The sequence below is a fragment of the Orussus abietinus genome, unplaced genomic scaffold (genome assembly GCF_000612105.2).
Source record: "Orussus abietinus isolate OABI.00-Male unplaced genomic scaffold, Oabi_2.0 scaffold12, whole genome shotgun sequence".
In the NCBI taxonomy this organism is placed as follows: domain Eukaryota; kingdom Metazoa; phylum Arthropoda; class Insecta; order Hymenoptera; family Orussidae; genus Orussus; species Orussus abietinus.
Genome location: NW_019395990.1, coordinates 193906 through 209314, shown reverse-complemented (window position 1 = coordinate 209314; position 15409 = coordinate 193906).

Genomic DNA, 15409 nt, shown 5'->3' with positions numbered 1-15409 from the left:
CATTAAATCAGCTTGCCGTGCGTCGAATCGTGTGGGAATATCGAAGAAAGCCGAGCATTTTCAGCCTTAAAGCTCGCTTTCAGTCGTGGAAGTGGTAGCTATCAATAAGAAGCGCCTAGTACGTACCTCTTTCACCCTTCCCCGTTCCCTGGGCCTCTCGCTCGGGGAACTTTCTTTCTCTCTCTCCATGCTACGCTGGAAGAGCTGTTCGTATTGAATCCGAGAGTACACCGATGTACGTACCCTCCGTACATACGAAAGTACACGGAAAGGTGTTCGAGCGAGGCCAACGCGCGGCCCATTCAGCGAGTTCGCGAGTTCCGTTGTGAAGGCAGCTTAACCCTGGATTTCCTCTTTCCTCTCGTTGCAGTTCCCTCGCTACATCTCGCTCGAAGTAAAAAAGTCATACAAAGCGGTAAAGAATTTTCCAAATGCAGGGAGAAAGTGCAAGGCTCATGAGCGACCTTGGAAGAGGGCCGGGAAAGTGGAGGAGCGAATCCTCGGCCCTCGGGGAAACGTCCAATGGACATTTTCCACGAGGGATAAATTAAGAGCAGATAATCCGGGAGGTAAACGCACCCCGTTTCCCTTAAAAAGTGGAGTGAATGCCCCGCCCTGTAAAACGTTTAAATACCCCCGTTGTACAGAGAGCTCGGTGCTCGCTCTCGCTCCCTTGGCTGGCTTTCCTCGCGCTTTCCCACTTTTCACGAGGAAGCACAAAGTGCAAAGAAGTTCCCGGAACGGCGGGGAAGGAGGGCAAGTACGGGAGAGAAAAAGCACGGGAAAGTAGTCCGCTTTCGGATGAGGAAAATCATGAGAAGTGCGGAGCTCCGCGCTGAATTCCAAGCGACCAGACCGTTCCTGGGTCCAGGGGTTCCTGTACTTTCCTTAGGCCTTCACAACGGATAAAACGAGTTCGTTATGCCCTCCTGGAATCGAAGCTACCTCTGAACAGAGTCAAGACATTCGCTCTCTAATCTGGGATATTAATTATTCACGGTCCATTTAAGGCGATCTGAACATCCCACCAGAAATCTCGATTATGAAACTTTTCTCCGAGCTAGATGTACCGAATCGTTTCAAACTTCACAATGTGAACGTGGAGGCTGCAAGAAAAGTCTTGATCCCCATGAAACTTGAAATTTTCTTGTTTATAGACACCTTAAAAATATTTATTGGAAATCAAATTTCATTTTTGTCAGGACCTTGCCGGATGCCGTCTGGTCGACGTCGTACTCCATCGTCCCGGCAGGAAGTTCTGAATTAATCGGAGGTTTATTTCAGTTTACCGGTAATTCCATTAAACTCGACGTGACGAAATACAGGAGGGGAGGGAGGAGGACCCTAGGTCTCGTTTCGGCGTATTCGAGCAATCGGTTAATCGAATCGACCCACTCGAGTCGGTACTAGGAAGGAGCACCCTGTTTGGTAACAAGAGCTTGCCCTTAAGGTACCGAAGGTAGGTCTTAAAGGGTGGAGAACACGCGCTTAGCCACTTCTCGATTTAACGAACGAAAGACGGAGTTAACCTCGTTATCCTTCCACCTCGACCTCCTTCGGGCGGGATAGGTAGAAACCTACGTGAGGTCGCGTTCGCCATTGCAGTAGGTATATAGTAAGTCCCTTAAAGGTGGAGTCCGGAAGTCAAAATTGAGAAGGCAAAAAGTCCTTGCCCGAAGGGGTGGCGGGGGGGGGGGGTTAAATAAAACCCTCCTCCTTATAATAGGTCGCTGGCCAATACTTAATGATTTTTCTCGCGAAGGTCCTTCCTGTTCGCCAGGAAAGGCGGGAGGTTTAGGGGAGGGAAAAATCGGGGGAATGGAATATCGACCTAGTAATTACTCTCGCGCCGTTGCCTTCTGCTCTGACAATGAAATTAAGTCGAAATAGGAGCATTACTCGACCACGGCACGAATCGGCTCGTGCAGCTCCAAAGTATGTCGCCCTGGCGTATAAACGCGACACACCATGTAATTGGTACTTAGCACGCGTACTAAGTACTCGCGAGCTCTCCGAGTGCCGTGCGTGGCTCTTATTACGAAACTTACGCCGGCAAAGTCGCGTGCAAACTGTCGGCTTTCTCTCGACTTTTCGAAAAGAGGATAAATTAGAGGAACTTGGGAAATGACGAGCGAGTTGCATTAGGCCTGATGTACGCGTACGTGTTTCGGACACGCGGATTTCGAATTGCGGGGTGGAATACTGTTAATTAAGACCGATCCGTACAATCGTGGTTTGGGCGTTTCGTGCTGCGTTTTGATTAGAGAAAACGACCCGTTTCGTGTGTATAATAATGATAGAATAATTATTTCACAATTATTTCACTCGAATAAACTCGAATTAACGTTTCTTCGTAATTAGGACGATTTATTTCAGTTTATTCGAGTTAAATAGTTATTGCTTTAATTGACAAGATATATCCTCTGGTACTATTCAAAGATATATTTCTTCGGTTCGATGAAATCTTACTCTCGGGGTGTAACACCACACAAATTGAAGTAACAACGTAAGGGGGAGGCCATCTTGCGTTGCTAGAGCCTCTCCTCTGTTCTCGTTTTTGTTTTAAACGGAAATAAAAATAATTAAACGCATTTGCACCTTCGCACTTTTATCACTCTACAAAAGGTGTCGTACATACGCTTTGGCTTCAGATGTTCACGAATAGGATTTTGCGTTTTTGTGTGGATAGCAACGTAAGATGGCCGCCGCAGTTCTTTTTCTTGGCTCTTCTTGCTTCGGTCTAAAATCGTAAAAAATCTGACTTTACGAGCCACACGTTTTTTCACAGATCCATGTTAAATACGCAAACTTCCGTCGCAATTGCAGCGCCGTACACGCAATTCCGGTCCAGCGGTACCTTCTTGCGTACGGTCCGAAACACACAAAACAACTGTTTACAAGTAATGACGTCAAAGACACACACACGTGCTCCGGACCTAAATTCACCACGACAGTCCTTAATTTGCATTTCCACTCGCAGAATGCATCCGAGTGCATCCTCGAGCGCGATATCGGTTTCTGGGTCGCACTTCGTCCTGGGACCCTCCGCGATAATAAAGTAGAAAATTAATAACGAATCGCTCGTAATTACGAAAGGCCTCGAGTTCGCCCGCCATGAGATCCTTTTTTATCCACCTTGAAGCCCACTCGAGGATCATCCCCTACGAACTGGGTGAGATATCTCTTCGGGCTCCGTCGATGAGATGACTCGAAAGCTCCTCAAACCCCGAGGAAAAGAAATATTTTGTTAATTCAAAGGATAATTATTTGACTTAAATCAACTCTATGGAACTGTCATAATTCCGAAGATACAATTTATACCACTTTTAAATGAATTAAAATGATTCCTTGGTACTTTTCGAAGATATTTTCTTTTCGGGGTGGCTGAAGACACCTGACGATCCTGTTTCCCGAACCGCGGTAATTGACGTCACCTTGGACTATGGGAAATTTTTCGAGGGCTCGGGGGGACTGCGGACCGAGAGGGTGAAAATTGAAGGAAGAATCGGTCAGAGAGCCAGGAAAAAATTGAGGAATTCCGATCTGTGCGATTTTGGGGGTAAAGGAAGAAGGGCCGGTGTATATCTCGGGGCGTGACACCATCCCGCCCTCTGGAGAGAGAGGCATCGGCTGGCCCGCTATCCGATGTTATCATTCCGGGACTGCAGCTTTATGTCGAGTTTCCGTGTCGGTAAGGCAGGGCGATCGGTACCTCCGGCACGTACTCCGGTGTTCCGGATTCCTGGCGACCGACCCCCCTGCCCAGCGTCGCCGACGAAAATTGGAAAATGCTCTTCATTTTTCCCACCACACCCTCCACCCCTCTGCTGACTTTTCCAGCAATATCGAAGGGGTCAAACTTAGCGAGCGGCAGTCTGCGGACTGCGACCCACTCTCGTGATAGAATCAAGTTGCTCGCACCTTGGAGCTTGCGGTTGGTCGTGGCCAGATATCATGCTCGATCTTAACCAGAATTCCTGGAGTGGAGAGATTGTCCGGGAATTTTACGTCGCCCCTACTCATGATGATCGAGACCAAGACCAGGATTGAGATGGTCTTCGTCCTGGATCATCGAGATTTGGTTTTGGTACATCATCGTGCAACATACCCTGCTCGATCTTAGCCAAAATTCCTGGAGTGGAGAGATTGTCCGGGAATTTTACGTCGCCCCTACTCTCGATGATCGAGGCCAAGACCAGGATTGAGATGGTCTTCGTCCTGGATCATCGAGATTTGGTTTTGGTACATCATCGTGCAACATACCGTTTTCGATCTTAACCAAAATTCCTGGAGTGGAGAGATTGTCCGGGAATTTTACGTCGTCCGTACTCTTGATGATCGAGGCCAAGATCAGGATCGAGATGGTCTTCGTCCTGGATCATCGAGATTTGGTTTTGGTACATCATCGTGCAACATACCGTTTTCGATCTTAACCAAAATTCCTGGACTGGAGAGATTGTCCGGGAATTTTACGTCGTCCCTACTCTCGATGATCGAGGCCAAGACCAAGATTGAGATGGTCTTCGTCCTGGATCATCGAGATTTGGTTTTGGTACATCATCGTGCAACATACCCTGCTCGATCTTAATCAAAATTCCTGGAGTGGAGAGGTTGTCCAGGAATTTTACGTCGTCCCTACTCCCGATGATCGAGACCAAGGCCAGGATCGAAATGGTCTTCGTCCTGGATCATCGAGATTCGATCTTGATACAGTTTCTGTAAGCCCAAGACCAAGACCGATGTTGCTCGAGGTTAACACCGATTCCCTTATCTTTTGGTGGTTTTGCTAATCACGGATGTGAAACAAGTAGAGATTTGGAATTCTCGGGATCTCTGATAAATCCCCGAATTTTGCTTCTCAGATCTCGGGAGACTTAGGCCCAGCGTGTCACCCTAACGGAAGCAATATCCGCGATATTATCCAATAAGTTATACGTGTTTATTTCCACGAGATCCGCGACCGGGTCCATTTTTCATCTTAGCCAGAGTGCAGCCGGGCTGGTATTTCAATTTTAAAGTAGCCGACTCGCAGAAAGAGCCGACAGTTTCCGATTTCCCGATGGCGACCTTGGCGCTGGCTGCGTTCTGATCTCGCCGGCGTTTCCCGGCGATGGATCCTTTAACGTCAAACTTTCAATTGGAAATTCTGGATGGGAATTGCCGCCCCAGGCCGGGGGCGTCGCGCTGATATTAGGTAATAAATCATCCCGCTCTCGCGGTATCATACAACATGGCGCCCAGGTGAGCGACGTCCCGGCCGATTTTCATTTCGACGCTCGACACAGGACCGAGTCCTTTGACCGCATTGTCGAGGGACCTGGGAGCACCTGACGTCTCCAAAATCTAAAAATCAAACATCCACCGCGATTTTTCCCCCTGTCGAAGAAACATCGGTCTCTCCCGGAGATTCTTAAAGTAGCCTTAATTAAAATCCACGTTTCTTCCCTAATTTTAATTTCGTCCCTTGACACTGACCCGAGTCCTTTGACCGCCTCGTCGATCGGGGACCTGGAAGCATCTCCTAAAATCTGAAAATCAATAACCCACCGAAATTCTTCTCTTTGACAAAAAGTCAGCCGTCTCTTCCGCAGACGAGATCTCCCGAGGCCTGAAACTGTTTAACGTAACATTAATAAAAATTCATTTTTGTTGGTGAATTTGGAGTTCCGATGGAGGGATGCATCGGAAAGAGGAAGATTAACCCCTTGCCTTACGATTTAAATTCAAATAGCGCGTGCCATAAATAAAAGTGTCGGTCATACATCGGGCCATTTCATGGTTTGGCTGAACGTTCAAAGTCTCATACGTTTTGTTCACGTTTGGCCCGTTTGATATACCACGTCTCTCACCCGATATTGTAAGTCAAGGGGTTAATTCCCGGTCCGTCATCGTACGAAAGCCAAGTCACCCTCCGCGAAGTCCTCGGGGAGGTTTCTCCTGTCGGACTAATGGCCCGTTTTCACGGGAAGTGCGGCGCAAGTCAAGATGCAGTACCGTCGGTCATTTCCGAGTCCCTGTCCAGTGCATTCGGGATCGCTTTGAAGTCCAGAGTAGCCAGGAGAGCCCCAACTCGAGCAGGTCCATTCGTTAGGTAACCCACTCGGAATTACGTTCTTCGAGGCCGTGACCAGAAAGCCTGATCACTAGCCTAGCGATCTGAGATCGAGACCCCGAGATTTCAGGGCCTTCTTCGAGGTTGACTGCGGCTCGTTAAAGGTCTGAACGTTAACTCGATTTCCCTTCTCCGTCGTCGCAATAACGCGAAACTCCCCTCTAGGGGGAGGCAATTTAACGAGCCGCCCATTCGGTCTTCTCCGTTTTCCGTTTCCCGTTCTATAGCTTACTTTTTAATACCGGTAACCCTTATTCCGGGGGTAATATCGGGGAAGTATCGACTGGGAATCGATGACCCTCGAGGAGGCGCGATCTCGCGGCACGGCGAAAGCGTTTTCGCCGTCGAAGGAGCCATTCTCTACCCCCGGGGGCGGGGGCGAGCATCCGGGGGCAGAAAGGGGAACGCGAGTAAGCTCGCCGGCATTTATCGGCTTTTGGCTCCGCCGACAAATTGAAATCTGGAATCCGTTTTTCCGGCGCCCCCCATCAGCCGGAGCCGATACAAACGCGAGCACCTGGTGCCGACATCCCAGGGAAATCGGCGTCGATCTCCTGGCCGCCCCGAGATGAGACCCCGAGGTGCCGATCGATCTCCCACCCCCCCAATGAATTCTGATTCCACCCGGCAAAAAGCTGCCGAGGATCCTCGAAAGACGGGAAATGATATCCAGAAGTGGGACAGGATGAGGTCCAGAAATATACCCACTTGGGAGGAGCCTAGGGAGCTGATGAGACCCACTAACCCCGAGCCAGGCTCTGATTAGATGATTCTATCAGATGATGATCAGAAACCAGTAACGTATCTAATGGCTTAGATTTAGATGAACCAGCTGATTTGGCTACAGTCATCATCATTTGCTCGCGGTTGACGTTATCAGGAATTTCTTTGATGGGTTTATCGACGCACGCCTTGGAAATATTCCTCGTAAATTAGGGCTCGAGAACAAGGTGGACGTTTCCATTTCGGGATGAAGCATGACCCGAAGGGGGTGATAATTAATTCGCAAGAATTTCAGCCAGGGGATGCCTGCCCCCGATGACCAGCCAGACTCACCCTCCGAGCCTCTCCCGCTCCCTCTTGGAGGGCAACGCAGTTCCCGGGGCAAATCGCCGGATGGAGTCATTAATCCCCATCCCTGGTTTCCATTAATCCCCATCAATCTGTCGGTAATGTTCTCGGGTCAATCGGTCTTCCTGTCCAGGTGTCGGTCGCTCGTTCCTCCACGCGTGCGTGTCTCCGATGGACCGCGTTATTTCCTGTCCTCGCAGGCCCGCAAATTACGAAGATCCCCCCTCAAAGATGCATCTAGACGTCCCAGGTCAAAAGTGAAGGCGCGATATGGGGCCATTGACGTCCATACAGGGTAATCATCCGGATAGAATCGGCGAAGATGGGCTCCGATACCCAGGAGCCGTCCACCGGAGACATTCGCTCGGTCGTTGCGTGAAACTTTGAGAATCTCTTTCACCTTCCCCAATTCCGGGCACCCTGGACGGGAAGGAATGGTTAAAGATGCAGATCCTCCCGAGAGGTCGCCCTCGGCACCCCCCGGCGCGGAAAGCTGCCGCCCTCGAGATGCAGCCCAGCATCCGTCCGGGTTCTCTGTCTTGCCCGAGTTCCGGCGGCCGGACGCCATGAACGCCGCAATATTTTTCGGGTACCGCCGCCCTGGGATATGAAATACTTTATTTACAGACACCCTCCAGGGGGCGCGCCGCGATCCTCGATATTATGAAACTTACAAATAGTCCCTGGGCCCCTGCGGAAAAATACACCCGAGTCCCCTGCACCCCTGTGTCCGCGTCCACGAGTGCTGGGAGCCCTGGGGACCCGAACTCCGGGCTTCCAGCAAAGTTAAAATTGACTCTTCAACGTCCACCCGAGCCGTTCGAGTTGCTAAGTGGTTTTAAGATGGCCTCCCAATGGAGCGACCCAGTCGATACGTCGACCCTTCCTGACATGGATCAGGGGCCCGATTCACGAGTTCATACGGATTTTCTCGCGTACGAATAGATTAGCATGAAAGATATTGCATACGAGTAGTTGGACCAACTCTTGAGGACTTTTCACATTTTCACATTTTCACATTTTCACATTTTCACATTTTCACACTTTCATATTTTCACACTTTCATATTTTCACATTTTCACATTCTCAAATTTTGACCATTCACGAGTTCCAAGACCTTCATTAGGATCTCCGCAATCACGTGAAAGTCCGTTCTGCAGTTTAGCTGAAATATCGCGAGAGATATGGTATTTCGCGTTTTCGAGAAAAGTCTCCCCTCAAGTCCCGTTCACAAGGTGCCGCGGCGCTATTTTTGGCCTCACTAAAACCTCATTTAGGGGAGCTTCGTTCCCCGAGTGACGGCATAATCTGTCACATTTAAGATGAATCGACGGAAGATTCCTCGAGCCGTGGAGATTGAAGTCTCCCGACGACCTGTCGCCACTGTTTACGAAAGTATAATTAAAGTCCTCGCGGGTAGGACCTTTAATATCCGCCCCCGATCGCGGGGGTGGAATTTTTGAAAATTGATCAACCGCTTATTCCGCAATTTCCTGCTTTTCCGGGGGCCAGGAAGCAATTCCGAAACCGGCGAACATCTCCGCCCTTCCTTCGGGGCCGGCTCCTCCATTATACTTTCAAAAACACCGCGAAACAGAGAAAAATGAGGCCGAAGAGAAGTGCCGAGTATTTGCGTAATTTACATTATCTGCATCATTTGCCTCATCTGCGTTATTTTCATTATTTAAATTTTTTCGCATTATTGGCGAGAAGAAAAAAGGAAAAATCGTTTCGAGAGATATGAAATCGATGGGACGCGTTTTTGCATTAAGCAGGTGTCTCGTAGCTGTTTTTGGGGTGGGTCCTTTAGGAAATATCGGATTGCAAATTCCCGGGGAGGAAATTGGCCGCAATTTGGCGAGAGGCGTCGGGAAATTCCCCCTCGGTGGATGCACCGTTGGTCGTTACTTAGACGCACGTTCACGCCGCGGTTCGCTCCTGCCTCGGTGACGTTTCTCGAGCGACGCCGCCGAGGAATTCCACCGGCGGGAAATCTTGGCCGGAATTCCCGGGAAAAAAGAATCCCTCCGAGAATTCCGCGCGTTCCTGTCTTTGAGAAGCCCGCGAGGACTGCGAAAGTGTTACACCGAGCGCATACGAAATTGCGCCTTTCCCTGATACGTCGGGGGTAGCCATCTCACCAGGGTCCTGATAACGCGGAAATTCCTAGACGACACCCAAGATCTTCTGGAAAAGAACCAGCGAGTGGACAAAGGGATCCCCAGATCCACCTTCATATCAGTAACCTCTCGACCTTTTAATTTTGTTAATGGTAACAGTCTGCTCCGATAACGGGAAGAATTCCTACCTCGATCAGGATTTCCTGGAAGAAAGTGCAGATTTACTCAATTAGGTCATATTGAGAAATAAATAACGACATTCTGGATTTTTGTCATCTAAAAGTATCTCGGTCTTTTCGTATAATTGCATTTCGCGGTCGTATTAAAAATGGTACTCGTTTATCATTTTCGGATAATGTCGCTAAAAAATATGAATTACCTAGTCTCAAGGAACCGTGGTAAATGTCATCACTTTGGGAATTTAATGATTTCACCGTGCACTCCCACTTTCGCTCTTTCAATTCGCACATCGTTAATTTGCATTGCCGCAATTAGGAAGAATTTTTTCTCCCTCCGGAATGAGGCCCGTAAATGAAGGAAAAGACATATTCTCTGTAAGAAACGATCGTGCATGGAATCGGGGGAAGGATTACGGCGCTGGGCGTCGAAAACGAGCAATCGACGGTAACGAAGCTCGTCGTGCAATTGGTCGACCGCGTCGAAGAAAGCGGATAGGAGGGAAACTGCGTGGAGGAGCGGAACCGCGGCGGTTCCCCCGTTTCCGGCCGATTTCTGTCAGGAATTCCATTTGCATCGGGGAACACCGGGAAGTCGAGCGTGAACCGGGGCGACAGTAAAAGCCGCGAAGGGGGAGGAATCGATCCCACCCCCGGCCAGGGGCGCCCTAACCTCCAAATTCCGAGCTCCCGTTTGGGCCGAGACGAGTAAACCCATAGACGCTTCTTCACCCCGTTTTTTCCCCCTTTTCCGATCCAGGACCTCGAAAGAGAGATGGAAAACCTTCGGCGAACAAGCTGCACCCTTTCTTCGGGGAAGGTGGGACTTCAGGGTAAAGCGTTACACCGGAAGGTCCACCCAGGTCGCGTTGTCCTTATCAGAGAGGGGTCCCTTTTCCTACCGCAGGTTTCTTCCTTTTCAAGGGAGAACTTCACCCCGTTTTTCCCCCTTTTCCGATCCAGGACCTCGAAAGAGAGATGGAAAACCTTCGGCGATCAAGCTGCACCCTTTCTTCGGGGAAGGTGGGACTTCAGGGTAAAGCGTTACACCGGAAGGTCCACCTAGGTCGCGTTGTCATTATCAGAGGTCCCTTTTCCTACCGCAGGTTTCTTCCTTTTTAAGGGAGAATGACTTCCCGAGGATCCCTTTTCCTCCCGGTAATCAACCCTCGGTCAGGGCTCCCGATTAGGGGTGCACCTAACTCGTCGTTTCGTCCTTCGGGATTAATCAGCTCGCCGACGTGACGGCGCTGGAAGCTTTACGAGCGCATTTGCGCTGTACCCTCCTTTTTACCGGGAGCTTTCCCGGCCGGAGCGACGCGCCGGGACTTTTCCGAGATAAACTTGGTCGCTACGACGGGGCTGTTTCTCCCCTTTTTTACGAGGCACTTAGTGCGCCAGATTCATGCAGCGCGTGCACCAGGACACGTGGAGGTCCACTCAAATCGGGCCACTCAAAAATAGAAAGAAAAAAATGATTTCGAAGGGTTCCCCAAAATGGCGGAGAAGTATCCCGCGAGGCGAATTATCAACTCGAGATATTCTAATTAACCCTTTGCGATCAGAAAATTTCTCTGACGGGAGTACCAGCTAGTCGGAGCAAATTGAGCACATGACGCACATCTATGTGGTCCAAAAAAATAATTTCCTCCACCATTTGAGGGATTAATGACTTCTACGACGACTTACGAATGCCGTCACTGTGGCGGCATCGACCGCAAAGGGTTGAAAGGTTGCCAATTCGAGTTTGGATTAATCGACTACGAAGTCGGCGATCGAATTGATGATCGAAATTTTATTTAAATTCCTAGAGTAGACAGACTTGATTGTGTCTCGTTAGTCTCTTTGTAGACTTAGGGCTGCCGCATAATTTTTCCGCACGAGGGTGGCCTAAAAGGGTGCAAAGTGAAACGCGAATGGGCTTCCTCCGGAAGTCGGCCGTATAAGACGCATTATATTTCGAGGGTTTAATCATTTTCCAAGGTAATTGCTCGGCATGGCGGGAGAGTCCTTTATTTCCCCCGACGCGTCCACTTAATTCGGCGGAAGTCGCGCACGGGAGTTCGCCCGCGGAAAAATCCCGCACCGGGGGCCAGGGCGGAAACAATGCGACCCGGCCTGGCATCCGGCGAACGGGGAGCCGGGGTTTTTCACCAGACGGCGAAATCGCTGCGGATCCTCCGTGCCCTGGCATTCCGCGCAACGAATCGCTGCGGTTTTCTTCCGGCCCCGCGATTCTCCCCTTGTTTCCGATTAGCCGCTATGAAGCGGAAAAGTAACGCGGTATTGTGCGCCGGAGTGACGGCGCAACGTCGATGCGGAACCGCTGCGTTTCCGAAATTCCTGGCGGTGAACAAAGCAGCGGGGCTCTCCGCATCCGGGGAAGAAATGCCAATTGCGGATTTCCAGGGAACTACAAAACTGTGAGGGGGTTCCGCCGCGGATTTTGGAATACGCATTGTTATTTATTGTTCCAAAAATTATTTCCGGAGGAGAGTATCCCCCGAGCATCCATTCAGATTCCGGAGGCGGAAGGGCTGCGGGGAAAAATCCGGTTCCGGAAGCAGCTCATTCGGACGTCCTGATAATTCGATTAAGAGGAATCTCGAGATTAAACGAGACGATCCTGGAAGCCGAGGTTGCTCGATCGAGGGCGCTACTTGTTGCGCCGCCCTTCCGCAGCGGAAGACTCGCCTGCGGTACAAAGGGAACCTGTTTGGATCGAGATGTTCAGGAGGCAGTCTTCGGAGGCGCGATTGCGGGGGAAGGGTGCGGATTGAATCATCCGGGAGGATCGAGGGTCCTTTCGAAGGACTCCTGGGGGAAAGTAGGGCTAGGAGGCGGAAAAGGCGCGGAAAAGAGAAGAGAGAGACGTTGCCTGCTTCTCTAAGCCCTCGGAATCCCCTCTCCAGGCCGAGGTACCTGTTAATCCCTGCCAGTAATTGGAAGGATCTCTCGAAATGATTCGGTAAGGAAATTCCGCCCAAAGACAACGGTTTCCCCCGCGGAGAGTCCGCTCGAGAGATCCTCCGAGCCAGAAAGACTCCCGCCACGAATCCGAGGGCTTAACAGAGCTCCGGTGAGCCACTTTCCGCAATTTGGCAAGTTTCTCGAAAATCTCGAACCTGCGCCAAAATACGGCAGGACTTCAAGACCTTAGCTGTACTTCGCTTACAGATGATCGATCCATTTATCGGAAACTAAAAATTCAAATTAAATTAAATTCTGTCGGGGATCGGTTCCTTCTCGATTCCTGGAACGGAAGCCAAGAAGGTTCCCAATACGGATAAAAAAATTCAATAGAATTCTGGGAAGCCGTATTTCATAATTTTTCGGACCCCTCGGAGAGTTTGAAGCCGGGCCAAAATGTACCAGGACGATAAAGGAAAGATAAAGGAAATAAAATTCATTTCTGTCGGGCTCGATTCCTGGAGCGGCTCATCGAGTCGCGGCTCGATTCTGGCTAGGGTGGTTCCGAGTCCGGGGCGCGGAACGGCCGTTCCGCGCCGGAATTTCCTCCCGGGAAATAACGGAGGAGAGACACGGAACGTGAAAACGGGGAGGAGGAGGGGTGGAGGGTTATCGCGAAGATCCACACCTTGGCGACAAAGTGAACTCTTGAGGCCGCATTCGGTTGTATCGATTATGGAAATCGCGGAAGGCGAGCGGTTCCAGTCCGCGTGATAACGAACGCGCGATACGATTCCTTGTCGACGTTTCCGTGGGATCCTCTCTGATAAGCCTCGTCGATTCCGTGGTCCACCTTGAAGAGATACGCCCTTCGATAGATAATCCACGGTTCTCTCCGCATCGACCTCCTCAAACTCTCCGCACTAACAGTGGACGAAACCTCCCTTAAACCTGACTAGAAGAAGAAGACACTTTTTTCGAAGAACATCCCACCGAACCGGCTGAAATTTTGTCACATAACCTCTAAGTGTCTTCGGAAGGTCCCTACACTTTGAAAATTTGTATTTCAAAGAAAGTTCCTTAACTAACATTCAATTTAAATCTGCTTCAGGTAGAGTATCAGGTGGAGGAATTAGTTGTCCTCGAGAAAAATCAAGTTCCTCGATGAGTTTTACTCCACCTTGACGCAGGATTAGAAAATCTCGAAGACTCGGGAATTCGAGTCCCGAAGAGGACCTTGAAGAGGACGCCTTCGCTTTCCGGCCGATCCTCTTCAGGGCGCCCTCTTCGAGCGACGAGCAGCTTTCTCCACCAGGTGGGATACCTCGTTCTTCACGTTAAATTAATTACAATTGCCTGCTTAATCCCTCGTCGGCGACTAGTGCATGCAGGGTGCACAGTGCAGGGGGTGCATCCAGCGATGCACGCGGGAATTACGAGGGTGCACGCCGAGGGGTGAAACCGGAGGAGCCATCGGAACGCGAGGTTCCTCCCCCAGGGTTCTGGATGAACGCCAAGCCGGCTCGTTCGGCATGGGGTAGCGAGGGAAAATTTGGTCCACCGGAAGTCCCGAAGACCGGAAGACCAGGTTAGGGTTAAGCCCCGAGAAGATAATATCGAGTACGTCGGAGTTCCCCGAGTCCTCTGGGACGATACTCGGTAGTCGGCTTGGCTCGCTCGACTTGGTCAACTCCGCGGCTTATACAAGGGGTGGTTTCCATCGACGGGGTGAGTCACCCCCACGGGGTCGACAAGACCTGACACTGACCCGGACAATTAAAGTTCCGACTGTTCGGTGAGTTTAGAATAATCAAACATTTCCACGCGGAAAATCACCCATCTCGTGGCAAAATTTGGAAGACCAAACCCAAGACCTGATTGCATTTGCAAGATCAAGACCATCACTCGCACTTTAGATCGACAGTGGTGCAATGATAAACGTAAGGACCAGAAATTGAAATTGCAGAAAATTAAATATGGCGGCATGTTTCGGCAATTTCATTAGATCCCCCCGTGTTATGCGAGGTATGATCGAGTCCGATTTCGGTAATTAAAAGCCAAACGATTTGGGGTAATTCCTGGATACCGGTAAGCCTCGGCCGTGATAAGGGGCGAAATTGCGCCGGAGGATCGAGCGGGACCGGAAGTTGGATCGGAAACTCTCGCTAATGCGATAACGAGGCGTCACGCGAAGAAGAAGACGGCTTGGAGAGAGAGAGCTCTCGTCGACGGACTGGCGCTCGCCAGTCCTTGGGGTGGGCCTAGGGGAAATTTCATTTCACCCTTCGTGACTCTCCCCTGCCGAGCTCTCTACCTACCGGCCCCGATAATTGGCCCGGTGACGGCGTACCTTCCGGAAACCCCGGAAACTAGGACCCCGGGGCTCGGCCCTTTTTGCCCGAGTTACCGTATTCAGCGGTACTTCGGAATAAATTGCCGATAAGAGTGACGTGAGAGTGGCCCGACACTTTACGTACACAGTTGTTAAATTGTCTGCTGAATTTCCGTAATTACGTTACTAAATCGGTACGAGGATATCGGATGCCGTTGGAAGGGAAACCTCTAAGCCGAAGAGCATCATTAATTGTTCTTAATTATTTTCAATTACTCGAGTTACCATATTTACCGGTGATTCGGAATAAATTGCCGATAAGAGTGACGCGAGAGTGGCCCGACACTTTACGTACACAGTTGTTAAATTGTTTGCTGAATTTCTGTAATTATTACAAAATAATTCTGTAATTATAACAAATAATTACAAAATCGATACGAGGAGGTCATGCGTCCCGGAGGCGAAATCTCTAAAACGAAGAGAATTACTATTACCGTTGCATAAAAAGTTTCACTTGAAATAAACAATTGCGCAAAAGTCGCTTCGGATCTTTGCATCCCCATCTCGTGAATCTAACCTCAAAACGACGTGGCTTGAGGACATTTTTACCTCGCGAAATTGAAATTCTAAAGTAAAGCTTGGAAGGAAATCAGTTCCCCTTTAGTTTCGTAATATCACCGGAAGCAGG